This window comes from Mixophyes fleayi, chromosome 9, assembly GCF_038048845.1.
Source record: "Mixophyes fleayi isolate aMixFle1 chromosome 9, aMixFle1.hap1, whole genome shotgun sequence".
In the NCBI taxonomy this organism is placed as follows: Eukaryota; Metazoa; Chordata; class Amphibia; order Anura; family Limnodynastidae; genus Mixophyes; species Mixophyes fleayi.
This window is the reverse complement of record NC_134410.1, coordinates 13,791,431-13,804,910: the sequence shown is the minus strand read 5'-3', so window position 1 is coordinate 13,804,910 and position 13,480 is coordinate 13,791,431. Positions and strand designations below refer to the sequence as shown.

Genomic DNA, 13,480 nt, shown 5'->3' with positions numbered 1-13,480 from the left:
CCTCTAGCTGTGTCTTCTTCCCTCTTCCTCTAGCTGTGTCTTCTTCTAGCTTCCTCTAGCTGTGTCTTCCTCCCGCTTCCTCTAGCTGTGTCTTCTTCCCGATTCCTCTCGCTGTGTCTTCTTCCCGCTTCCTGTAGCTGTGTCTTCTTCTCGCTTCCTCTAGCTGTGTCTTCCTCCCGCTTCCTCTAGCTGTGTCTTCCTCCCGCTTCCTCTAGCTGTGTCTTCTTCCCGCTTCCTATGGCTGTGTCTTCCTCCCGCTTCCTCTAGCTGTGTCTTCTTCCTGCTTCCTCTAGCTGTGTCTTCTTCCCGCTTCCAGTAGCTGTGTCTTCTTCTCGCTTCCTCTAGCTGTGTCTTCTTCCTGCTTCCTATGGCTGTGTCTTCCTCCCGCTTCCTATGGCTGTGTCTTCCTCCCGCTTCCTCTAGCTGTGTCTTCTTCCCGCTTCCTCTAGCTATGTCTTCTTCCCGCTTCCTCTATCTGAGTCTTCTTTCCGCTTCCTCTAGCTGTGTCTTCCTCCCGCTTCCTCTAGCTGTGTCTTCCTCCCGCTTCCTCTAGCTGTGTCTTCCTCCCGCTTCCTCTAGCTGTGTCTTCTTCCCGCTTCCTCTAGCTGTGTCTTATTCCTGCTTCCTCTAGCTGTCTCTTCTTCCTGCTTCCTCTAGCTGTGTCTTCTTCCCGCTTCCTCTAGCTGTGTCTTCTTCCCGCTTCCTCTAGCTGTGTCTTCTTCCCGCTTCCTCTAGCTGTGTCTTCTTCCCGCTTCCTCTAGCTGTGTCTTCCTCCCACTTCCTCTAGCTGTGTCTTCTTCCCGCTTCCTCTAGCTGTGTCTTCTTCCCGCTTCCTCTAGCTGTCTCTTCTTCCTGCTTCCTCTAGCTGTGTCTTCTTCCCGCTTCCTCTAGCTGTGTCTTCCTCCCGCTTCCTCTAGCTGTGTCTTCTTCCCGCTTCCTCTAGCTGTGTCTTCTTCCCGCTTCCTCTAGCTGTCTCTTCTTCCTGCTTCCTCTAGCTGTGTCTTCCTCCCACTTCCTCTAGCTGTGTCTTCTTCCCGCTTCCTCTAGCTGTGTCTTCTTCCCGCTTCCTCTAGCTGTCTCTTCTTCCTGCTTCCTCTAGCTGTGTCTTCTTCCCGCTTCCTCTAGCTGTGTCTTCTTCCCGCTTCCTCTAGCTGTGTCTTCCTCCCGCTTCCTCTAGCTGTGTCTTCTTCCCGCTTCCTCTAGCTGTGTCTTCTTCCCGCTTCCTCTAGCTGTGTCTTCCTCCCGCTTCCTCTAGCTGTGTCTTCTTCCCGCTTCCTCTAGCTGTGTCTTCTTCCCGCTTCCTCTAGCTGTGTCTTCTTCCCGCTTCCTCTAGCTGTGTCTTCTTCCCGCTTCCTCTAGCTGTGTCTTCCTCCTATTTCCCGTCATTTTATCATGTCGATGCAGCTGCAGTGACTAAGTCAAGTGCAGTTTTGCGGCGCTGCCCTGATGCAAGCACCGCAGTAATGTGTACCAGTGGAGCTGGACATTGGACACATAATGGGACGAGGTTCCGACCTCTCTACCTTGCACACTGGCATGCCAGCTGCACCACCCACACCACCCTTGTTGCTGCCCTGGAAGTATTTACCAGGGTAACAGCTTCATCATGGCACCCCAGCTGCTAAGCCCAATGTAGCTTTTCCCCATTGCCCAGAATCTCCCCCTACATCACTGTTTAAACAGCTGTCTGCTGCATGGCCGAGTCACATTGTTGTTATTATTATTATTACTATTAGAGCAATGTACAAGTAATACAGTGCTTCTTATTTTCACGTAGTCAGTTCTACTGTGTATAATTTGTGATATGTAACAGTCTCTATGTCTCTCTCAGACAGTCACTCTCTGCAGTATTATCACACAGCGGTCTCAGGTACAGGATCGGGGCTGCCTGAGTTCTCTGCAGTTGGATATGTGGATGATCAGCAGATTGTGAGTTATAACAGTAACTCTAATATCTCGCGTCCTGTGGCTCAGTGGATGAATAAGGAGGTCCCGGAGTACTGGAATATGGAGACCCAGTATTGTCAAGAGTTTGAGCCTATGTACAAACACATTGGGAGGACAGTGATGAGTCACTTCAACCAGACTGGAGGTGAGACACACGTTACACTGTATGCACATAACATACACACTACAAAGTAGTGGAGTGGATGGAGATCCTGGAGGCGATTGGTCACGTGACAAGGGGATGAGAGGGGCGCAGTGATGCCATTGTGGGGGGCAGTGGTAGACGACGCGATAGATGCTCACAGAATATACGCAATGCGCTGTATCACTCTCCTTACATACACAGCAATGTATGTGTACACACATAACACACAGTATTGACTATACACATACAAAACATACACAGCACTGTCTACTGTGGGGCTAATGTACAGTTAGACTTAAGTAAAGGTTTAAGCAGGCACAGAAACGACTCTTAGGAGGAGAATCTATTGCGACTGCTTCACGCCCGGTGCAAAATCAATGTTGATGATGATGTTCAGCACAACTTTGCCCCCTTGTAAAAAAAAAAACATTGCCCCTCAACCAAAACTCAAACCAGCTCTAGTCCTGCCAGCCTAGACTTGTATTGGCAAAACCGGAGGACACAGATTGTGGGGTCCCCCCATAAATATCAATACCAGCACTAGGCTATGCCAGCCTGGGATGGTAACACTATAGCAGGAAAACTTACAGCATAAGGAGCCAACAAAAAGTCTTTCCAAGTTGTATTACAGATCCCAGCATGACCTTTAAAATTTAGTCCTGTGCTGTCCAGCATTATCATTTCATCCCTCTGATTTTGCCAATACCAGTCTAAACTGGCAGTACTGGTTTCACATTTTTACGAAATTTACACTTTTGCTTTTGGCATAAATTATGTCCAACTCTTCATAAGGCCCTGTATATTCAACCCTACTACATAACAATACATTCTGTGTGCTTTGTAGGACACTTTTAGTGAGTATTTTAAATATGTGCCAGACATTGCTAAATATACAGTGTTTGTAATCGAACAGTGTTTGTAATTGTTTTTTATCATAAAGGAAATCGTGTTATAAAGATACAAGGCTATTCTTACATCATTCTACTGATCCTCCCTTTTCATTTATCATGCTTTAAATTAAGTGTCAGCTGTGGCGGCCTCTATTGCAGACCTAGAGATATATAAAGTGTCCATGGGTCACAGCAGTGTCAGAACTACATGACACTGCAGCTTCTTCCTCATTCCCCTCCTTGACCCTGTTGTTCTCTTAAAAGAGCAAAGGCACCGGTCCAGTATATGGGCAGTGAAGCCGCTGTCTTTTGAGAGCAGAGCCAGGTCCTTATCCAATTTTGGCTATGGGGCCTGCACTGTTCTTCCTTTGGGTTATAGCTTCTGATATATCTCTATAGATTTCTAGTATGCATCCTAATACCTGACTCTACACTGTAGCACAAGCATGAGAATTGCAGAATGTTGTAGAAACATCCTGACATCTTATGAACACTCAACATGCGACTTGCTAACTGCCTCCTAATCAGGGCCGAATTAAGGCAATGGAGGCCCCTGGGCTAAGGGGGCCTCCATTCCCCAGTGAGGCCCCCCCCGGCACTTACCTCCTTCCCCGGAGTGCTGTACGCTCTTTACTGAGGAGATCTCGTGAGAGTGAGACTCACGAGATCTCCTCAGTAAGGAGACTACAGCGCGTCGGGGAAGGACCACAGTGAAAGTGCTCAGCAGCACTGATCGCGTCGGAGGCGCCCCCACCCCCGACCGATCAATACTGCTGCTGAGCACTTTCAAGGGCCCCCTGGATGCCAGAGGCCCCTGGGCTGTAGCCCAGTTAGCCCTATGGTTAATCCGGCCCTGCTCCTAATCCCCTCTATCTTTGGATATAATTCAAAAATAGAGGGGATTAGGAGGCAGTTAGCAAGTCACACCCCATAAATTTTGCGCATTTAGGAAGCGAGATTTGTCGCAAATATTTAGAATAGATCTACAAGACCCACTGACAGCTGGAGTGGGTGTTGATCATAATACAATCTATATTCACCGGAAGGGCGTGTGTACTCTAACTAAATCAATATATAAGACACTAGAAGAGATGGGTGGTTCAATACCATTTAATCTTTTGTAATCAGATATCCAGACTTGCTATCATACAAACTGGCGATTACTATCTATCATACACTATTGCAACTGTAGGTCATATATTTAACTGACCCCTCCATACAACTGCAGGTTAAATTCAATATATCTTCATACCATATAGTCCATGAATCAGGATTATATAGGTACAGAATTATAGTGCATCGAGGTTATTTTACTAAGATCACTTTTTATGAGCACATTTTTATTTTATATTTCGCTTTTTTAAATAAATACCAATAAAAGTTATATTTTAACAAAGGATGGTTCTAATACATGCTCAATAAAATAACAAATTATAGAGGATTCTGTGCACCTAAACAAAGAAACTTCTGTCCTTATATCTTAGCAGCTGCAAGAATACTCCAAAAAAAATTGCAAAGTAATGCTCAGTACCGCAGTCCCCATAATTTTCTATGGGGATTGTGAACTGGAATTAATTTACCAAGCTCCGAAAAGCTAAGTTTTTTGGAGATTGGAGTCAGTTGCAAACGCCATCTGAAGATGGCATTAGCAGCTGAAGTCTACGGGGCACTGTAACTCATATGTGATGGGTTGAGATAGGTCAGCCGGGGGACAGAATTAGGAAACTTACGGTTTCTCAATGGAATTGTTTTCACCGGGCCAGCCTCTTATTAGAGAGGCTTGGATCATAAATTTGGATCATAAATTGAACCAAAAATGCTCTCTTATTGCTGCGATCAGTGGGGATAAGAGATGTTACTTTACGGGCCAACATAAAATGCCCCATTGTCTCTTAACAAAACCTACAACATGGTTATGCAAAATTGTCATGATAACTTTCCTTTAAATCTCCGCTACTTATCCGTTTAGTTGTTTGTTAGTGTTGAAAACCCTATATATTATATATTCTGATTCCTGTTGGCGGCACAATGTTATGTGCAGACCGTCGTTATTGGTCTATTTCACCATACAGATCTGTAGTGACTGGACAGATAGCATCAGATCCATCCCACCCATTGCCAGTTGCAAAATAAACATTGGATTTATGACGCAAAGTGAATTTGTATCAAACATTTTACATAATATTCATTAGAGAGAACATTTAAAACAGCTCAGACCCCCATATTCCCAAAACAGTCCCAGTTTTTACCACTGAAATCTGTAGATTAAAATATTATTAGAGGGAAAAAGATCCCCAAACTTATAATGTAATTAGCAACAGAAAAGAAGCAAGAAGCAGATTTCATGCCATAGGACATTGTAGTTTCCTGTAAAGACATAGGGGCCTAACTAACATAGAACATAGAATTATTCTGATTTATTTATAGACAGATTACAGCCAGATTATAAGTAAAGTCATTTTCTGATAGGATTAGAAATGTGTAAAGTTTTGTTAATCAGGAAATAGATCACAAATGGTTGCTAAAATAAATTGATGACATAATATAAAGGAATCTTTATTAGATAAGGATACAATTAGAACAATAAGGGGTACAAAGTCTGGAGTATGTTGCCCAATAAATAAGTGAGGCAATGGAATGTTAACATGAGTAATAAGTGTAATAAAAACTTAGAAACGCCCAGATGCAAATTGGTTTCTTCTTCATTTCAATGTATTATTAAATATTACACATGATCAGCCATAAATGGTGATATTCACACGTCAGTATAACTTATCTCTTAACTTGATCCACTTAGAGTTCAGAAACAGATATACTCATCATACTGCTCAGTTTTTACATCACTTTGAACTATTCATTTGACAACTTAATTTTATTCTATAATATAATTTTCATATGTATTACATGATCTATTACTGGATCACACTATATGTGTTATTATTCATATTTATTGTCATCTGCAGCTATTTATATAGCACCACTAATTCAGTAGCGCTGTACAGAGGATATTTGTCACTCACATCAGTCCCTGCCCCATTGGAGCTTACAGTCTAAAATTCCCTAACACACACACACAGACAGAGAGAGACTAGGGTCACTTAAACTAGTAAGTTTTTGGAATGTGGAAGGAAACGGGAGCACCCAGAGGAAACACGGGGAGAACATACAAACACCACACAGATAAGGACATGGTTGGAAATCAAACTCATGACCCCAGTGCTGTGAGGCAGAAGTGCTAACCACTAAGCCACCGTACTGCATCTATATATATATATATATATATATATATATATATATATATATATATATATATATATATATATATATGTGTGTGTACACAGTCTACTCTAAAATAATACAGAAAAATGTGCTCTTGTAAATAAAGACACCTTTTATACATACCTCCAAAAAAGCATCATGTGATTGCATTGCTGTGGTGTCACGAGTCACAGGGACTGAAGGCCACTTGCTGAGGCTAGGAGTCTAAACACGCCCCCGGTCTTCGCCAGGGACCCCCGCAAGGGAGTATGGCGTTTGCTGCAAGGGACGTACAGGTCACGGCCCTCCAAGTTAGCTGTCAGCGGAGTGGGTGGTGTACAGACGTGGTCGTGCAGGCAGAGGTCAAACCGTACTGGCAAAGGTGGTATCAAGGGGTAAAGCAATTCGGAGTCAGCAAGCCAAAGGTCAGATAAGGGGGAGCAATCAGGTCGAAGGGAGATCCAGAAGCAGAAACAGGGATAGCTGAGTCGGTAAAAAGGAGGTCAGTCAGAGAGCAGGGAGACAGGTTGGAGCATAGAAAGACCTAGATACTCTGGCGCCTACCTAGTGTCAGAGGCAGGTTTAAATAGAGGTACCCTATCCCTGATTGGTGGCTGTGGAGGAGGTGGTCCAAACAGCTGACTGCCAGCAGGAAGTAGAGAGAAGAGTCCCATTGCTAGGAAACGGGGACTCGAGACGGACACACATGCGCACGGCAATCCTGAGGAGAGAGGCCGGCGTCCAGCTGCCTAGCAATGGACCATGCTACTGACAGAGGAAGGGTCCGTCCCTGGCACTGATGGTGAGTGCGGGGACGGCACCTGACATGCGATTCCACTAATAAGCCTCACACTCTTTTCAGTGAAGCCTGTAACAGAGGGAAATTTATATTTTCTGTGCATCTTGCAGTATACACTTAGCACTAACTAACTGCTATACAAATTAATTACCGTATTTCCCCATGTATAAGGCGCTCCCATGTATAAGACGCACCTTAATTTTGGCCCTGAAATTAAAAAAAAAAAAAATTACGGTAGCTGTCAAAAAAGGCAGGGAGAGTGTAATGGCCGGCAGCTCTGATTGTGCACACTCTCTCTGCAATCGCCCCCCCGCTGCTACTGTGCCTCTGTCCACCTCCTCCTGGATCCCCCCGCTGTCACTCTAATGCAGCCCTGCTCCCCCTCGATCCCCCTGCCGTGACTGTAATGCAGCCCTGCTCCCCCTCGATCACCCTGCTGTGACTGTAATGCAGCCCTGCTTCCCCTCGATCCCCCCGCTGTGACTGTAATGCTGCCCCGCTCCCCCTCGATCACCCTGCCGTGACTATAATGCAGCCCTGCTCCCCCTCGATCACCCTGCCGTGACTATAATGCAGCCCTGCTCCCCCTCGATCACCCTGCTGTGACTGTAATGCAGCCCTGCTTCCCCTCGATCCCCCCGCTGTCACTCTAATGCTTCCCCTCGATCCCCCTGCTGTGACTGTAATGCAGCCCTGCTCCTCCTCGATCACCCTGCCGTGACTATAATGCAGCCCTGCTCCCCCTCGATCACCCTGCTGTGACTGTAATGCTGCCCCGCTTCCCCTCGATCCCCCCGCTGTCACTATAATGCTGCCCCCCCCCCCCTTCCCTGCATCCCCGCTACCCCTGTATAAGACGCACCCATGTTTTAGACCCCAAATTTTGGGGAAAAAGGTGCGTCTTATACATGGGGAAATACGGTAATTCCCAAAATCCCAATATAAATGGCACTCAGTGGGTCAGGAACAATCACTGCCTGTCAAATTCTTATACTTATTAGTAAAAAAGACACTTCAGGGATTGGAACACAGGCAACTAGCAAAACTCTTCTGTCGCTCCTAAGGTCCAACATTTTCAGTAGTTTCAACTGTTTTTATTTATATAGCGCCTTTCTCCCAATGGGTCGCAAAGCACTTTACATAGTTGCAGAGGGTGAGGCAGCCATCAGTTGCTGTTTTATGAATCATTCACATGAGTTGCTGTTTTATGAATCATTCACACTAGTCCCTGCCCCATTGGAGCTTACAGTCTAGGGGTTTACTTATTAATGAGAGAAACGCCTTAAATCACTGGATTACTGTATACCCATCTGGTTACTGATTGCTAATAGTGACGGTGGTGCTGTAACATTCTACACATATGGGGCTTGAGTCATTAAGGAGCAAGGCAAAAAAAGGAGTAAATTTGTTCCTGGACAAACCATGTGACAATACAAGGGGTGCAAATTAGTTTATTATTTTGCACATAAAGAAAATACTGCTTTTTAGTCATGTAGCACACAAGTACTTGATAACTTTATTTTTTACACTGGAATTTAAATTTAATCTAAGACATGCCCTGCCCAAACTATAAATCTGTCACCACATTTAAAACTACCTCCCCCCTCCAATGCAACATGGTTTTGCCCAGGTGCAAAGTTACTCCTTTTTTATGCTTTGCTCTCCTTAATGGCTCAGGCCCGTGTTGTCTCACACACACACACACACACACACACACACACACCCTGTATTACATGTGACACACAATGCTGCACACATGACACCACACGCTCTGCTCCTGTGTAACATGTTCCTGTGCTGTGTGCAGGTTTTCATTTTGTCCAGCTGATGTCCGGCTGTGAGCTGAGAGATGACGGCAGCACCGCGGGGTATGAACAATACGGATATGACGGGAGAGATTTCATGTACCTGGACACACAGAGATGGGTTTTTATCCCCACCATACATGAGGCTCAGATCACTACACAGAGATGGAACAGTCCAGAAGTACGAGAGTGGGAGAGAGACAAGAATTATCTGGAGAATCTCTGTATCGAGTCACTGAAGAGATACATCAGCTATGGGAGAGATGATCTGGAGAGGAGAGGTAACACCAAACAATATAAACAGTGGGCCTGAGTCATTAGGGAATGTATCTGTCAATTTTATGCGTATCATCCACAAAATCACTCTGCGCATGCTCAGAACCAAACGATATGCAACAGAAAGCAGCCACAATCATGTCATCTTAGAGCGTAAATGACAATTCCTACAGCCTACGATTTCGGGTAGGGAACGGGGTGGGGAACCGGCGGATGCACGTAGGCAATGTACAGGAAGGGTGTTTCCATGCAGCCACGACCAAATCAAACTCAGGCGCACAGAAGTATGCTGTTTTCTGTCGTTGTCTAAGTACCAATTGCAAGTAATGATGGCTGAATGTGCATGGTAGAACATGTGTTTGCTATCAGGAGCAACTGAAAAAAATGTCTGTTATATACAGTAGACATTAAGGAGCATATTTAATAGTTGGCGTTACTGCCTAAAGTAACGGGGTGCGCGCACTATTACCGTCATTACGATATTAGTGCGCGTAAATACCGTTATTATGGTACATTTCACGCTGGATTTCAGCTCGCGGCTCAAGGAGCTGCGAGCTGAAATCCGGCTGTAATACTTTTTCCACGGCAGTAACCGCCAACAATTGAATATGCCCCTAAGAACATCCTAATAAATGTTTTTCAGAAAAAAACTCAAACACAGAAAATTGGAAAAAAAATTCCCATGTATAATCTAGGGATGAGCGCACTCGGATTTCTGAAATCCGAGCCCACCCGAACGTTGCGAATCCGAGTCGGATCCGAGACAGATCCGGGTATTGGCGCCAAATTCAAAAGTGAAACTGAGGCTCTGACTCATAATCCCGTTGTCGGATCTCGCGATACTCGGTTCCTATAAATTCCCCGCTAGTCGCCGCCATCTTCACTCGGGCATTGATCAGGGTAGAGGGAGGGTGTGTTAGGTGGTCCTCTGTGCTGTTTAGTTCTGTGCTGTTTAGTTCTGTGCTGTTTAGTTCTGTGCTGTTTAGTTCTGTGCTGTTTAGTGCTGTGCTGTGCTGTGCTGTTTAGTGCTGTGCTGTGCTGTGCTGTGCTGTGCTGTGCTGTGCTGTGCTGTGCTGTGCTGTGTTCTGCAGTATCAGTCCAGTGGTGCTGTGTGCTGTGCTCTGTCCTTCTGAGGTCAGTGGTGCTGCTGGGTCCTGTGCTGTGTCCTGTTCAGTCCAGTGGTGCTGTGTCCTGTGCTCTGTGCTTCTAAGGGCATAGTTATTTCCCCAATATTCCCCTGTGTTTAAAAAAATAAAAAAAAGTTTTTTTAAAAAATACCAAAAACTACTTTAATATTTTTTAATTACCACAAAATTTTCACAACCAATCCTGCAGTATAAGCCCATTGGTACTGCAATATTACCAAGTTCACACATTCAGCAGTAAAAGTCCAGTGGTACTGCAATATTACAAAGTTTACACATTCTGCAGTATCAGTCCAGTGGTGCTGTGTCCTGTGCTCTGTCCTGCTGAGTTCCGTAGTGCTGCTGGGTCCTGTGCCGTGTCCTGTTCAGTCCAGTGGTGCTGTGTCCTGTGCTCTGTGCTTCTAAGGGCATAGTTATTTCCCCATTATTCCCAAGTTTTTAAAAAATAAAAAAAAAGTAAAAAATAATAAAAAATTTAAAAAAAAAAAAATATATAATAATTATAACCAAATTTGCAAAACCAATCCAGCATTATAAGTCCATTGGTACTGCAATATTACCAAGTTCACACATTCTGCAGTATCAGTCCAGTGGTGCTGTGTCCTGTGCTCTGTCCTGCTGAGTTCCGTAGTGCTGCTGGGTCCTGTGCCGTGTCCTGTTCAGTCCAGTGGTGCTGTGTCCTGTGCTCTGTGCTTCTAAGGGCATAGTTATTTCCCCACTATTCCCAAGTTTTTTAAAAATAAAAAAAAAGTAAAAAAAAATAAAAAATTAAAAAAAATAAATAAATATAATAATTATAACCAAATTTGCAAAACCAATCCAGCATTATAAGTCCATTGGTACTGCAATATTACCAAGTTCACACATTCTGCAGTATCAGTCCAGTGGTGCTGTGTCCTGTGCTCTGTCCTGCTGAGTTCCGTAGTGCTGCTGGGTCCTGTGCCGTGTCCTGTTCAGTCCAGTGGTGCTGTGTCCTGTGCTCTGTGCTTCTAAGGGCATAGTTATTTCCCCACTATTCCCAAGTTTTTTAAAAATAAAAAAAAAGTAAAAAAAAATAAAAAATTAAAAAAAATAAATAAATATAATAATTATAACCAAATTTGCAAAACCAATCCAGCATTATAAGTCCATTGGTACTGCAATATTACCAAGTTCACACATTCTGCAGTATCAGTCCAGTGGTGCTGTGTCCTGTGCTCTGTCCTGCTGAGTTCCGTAGTGCTGCTGGGTCCTGTGCCGTGTCCTGTTCAGTCCAGTGGTGCTGTGTCCTGTGCTCTGTGCTTCTAAGGGCATAGTTATTTCCCCACTATTCCCAAGTTTTTTAAAAATAAAAAAAAATTAAAAAAAAATAAAAAATTAAAAAAAATAAAATATATAATAATTATAACCAAATTTGCAAAACCAATCCAGCAGTATAAGTCCATTGGTACTGCAATATTACCAAGTTCACACATTCTGCAGTATCTTGTGCTACATATAATGGAGACCAAAAATTTGGAGGATAAAGTAGGGAAAGATCAAGACCCACTTCCTCCTAATGCTGAAGCTGCTGCCACTAGTCATGACATAGACGATGAAATGCCATCAACGTCGTCTTCCAAGCCCGATGCCCAATCTCGTAGTACCGGGCATGTAAAATCCAAAAAGCCCAAGTTAAGAAAAAGTAGCAAAAAGAGAAACTTAAAATCATCTGAGGAGAAACGTAAAGTTGCCAATATGCCATTTACGACACGGAGTGGCAAGGAACGGCTTAGGCCCTGGCCCGTGTTCATGACTAGTGGTTCAGCTTCACCCACGGATCTTAGCCCTCCTCCTCCTCCCCCCCCCTACAAAAAAATTGAAGAGAGTTATGCTGTCAGCAACAAAACAGCAAACAACTCTGCCTTCTAAAGAGAAATTATCACAAATCCCCAAGGCGAGTCCAAGGGTGTTGGTGGTTGTCAAGCCTGACCTTCCCATCACTGTACGGGAAGAGGTGGCTCGGGAGGAGGCTATTGATGATGTAGCTGGCGCTGTGGAGGAACTTGATGATGAGGATGGTGATGTGGTTATTGTAAATGAGGCACCAGGGGGGGAAACAGCTGATGTCCATGGGATGAAAAAGCCCATCGTCATGCCTGGTCAGAAGACCAAAAAATGCACCTCTTCGGTCTGGAGTTATTTTTATCCAAATCCAGACAACCAATGTATGGCAATATGTAGCTTATGTAAAGCTCAAATAAGCAGGGGTAAGGATCTTGCCCACCTAGGAACATCCTCCCTTATACGTCACCTGAATAACCTTCATAGTTCAGTGGTTAGTTCAGGAACTGGGGCTAGGACCCTCATCGGTACAGGGACACCTAAATCCCGTGGTCCAGTTGGATACACACCAGCAACACCCTCCTCGTCAACTTCCTCCACAATCTCCATCAGATTCAGTCCTGCAGCCCAAGTCAGCAGCCAGACTGAGTCCTCCTCAATACGGGATTCATCCGAGGAATCCTGCAGCGGTACGCCTACTACTGCCACTGCTGCTGTTGCTGCTGTTAGTCGGTCATCTTCCCAGAGGGGAAGTCGTAAGACCGCTAAGTCTTTCACCAAACAATTGACCGTCCAACAGTCGTTTGCCATGACCACCAAATACGATAGTAGTCACCCTATTGCAAAGCGTATAACTGCGGCTGTAACTGCAATGTTGGTGTTAGACGTGCGCCCGGTGTCCGCCATCAGTGGAGTGGGATTTAGAGGGTTGATGGAGGTATTGTGTCCCCGGTACCAAATCCCCTCGAGATTCCACTTCACTAGGCAGGCGATACCAAAAATGTACAGAGAAGTACGATCAAGTGTCCTCAGTGCTCTTAAAAATGCGGTTGTACCCACTGTCCACTTAACCACGGACATGTGGACAAGTGGTTCTGGGCAAACGAAGGACTATATGACTGTGACAGCCCACTGGGTAGATGCATCCCCTTCCGCAGCAACAGCAACAGCTGCATCAGTAGCAGCATCTACAAAATGGCTGCTCATGCAAAGGCAGGCAACATTGTGCATTACAGGCTTTAATAAGAGGCACAACGCTGACAACATATTAGAGAAAATGAGGGAAATTATCTCCCAGTGGCTTACCCCACTTAGACTCTCATGGGGATTTGTGGTGTCAGACAATGCCAGTAACATTGTGCGGGCATTAAATATGGGCAATTTCCAGCACGTCCCATGTTTTGCCCACACCA

The 13,480-nt window shown here is 44.8% G+C and overlaps 1 protein-coding gene across 2 annotated transcripts in view; it reads left to right on the top strand.

The window, feature by feature from the left end:
- The window catches only part of LOC142102009 (class I histocompatibility antigen, F10 alpha chain-like), a 176,534-nt gene that overhangs the window by 35,850 nt on the left and 127,204 nt on the right, over positions 1–13,480 (top strand). The gene's annotated exons all lie outside the window — the stretch shown is intronic.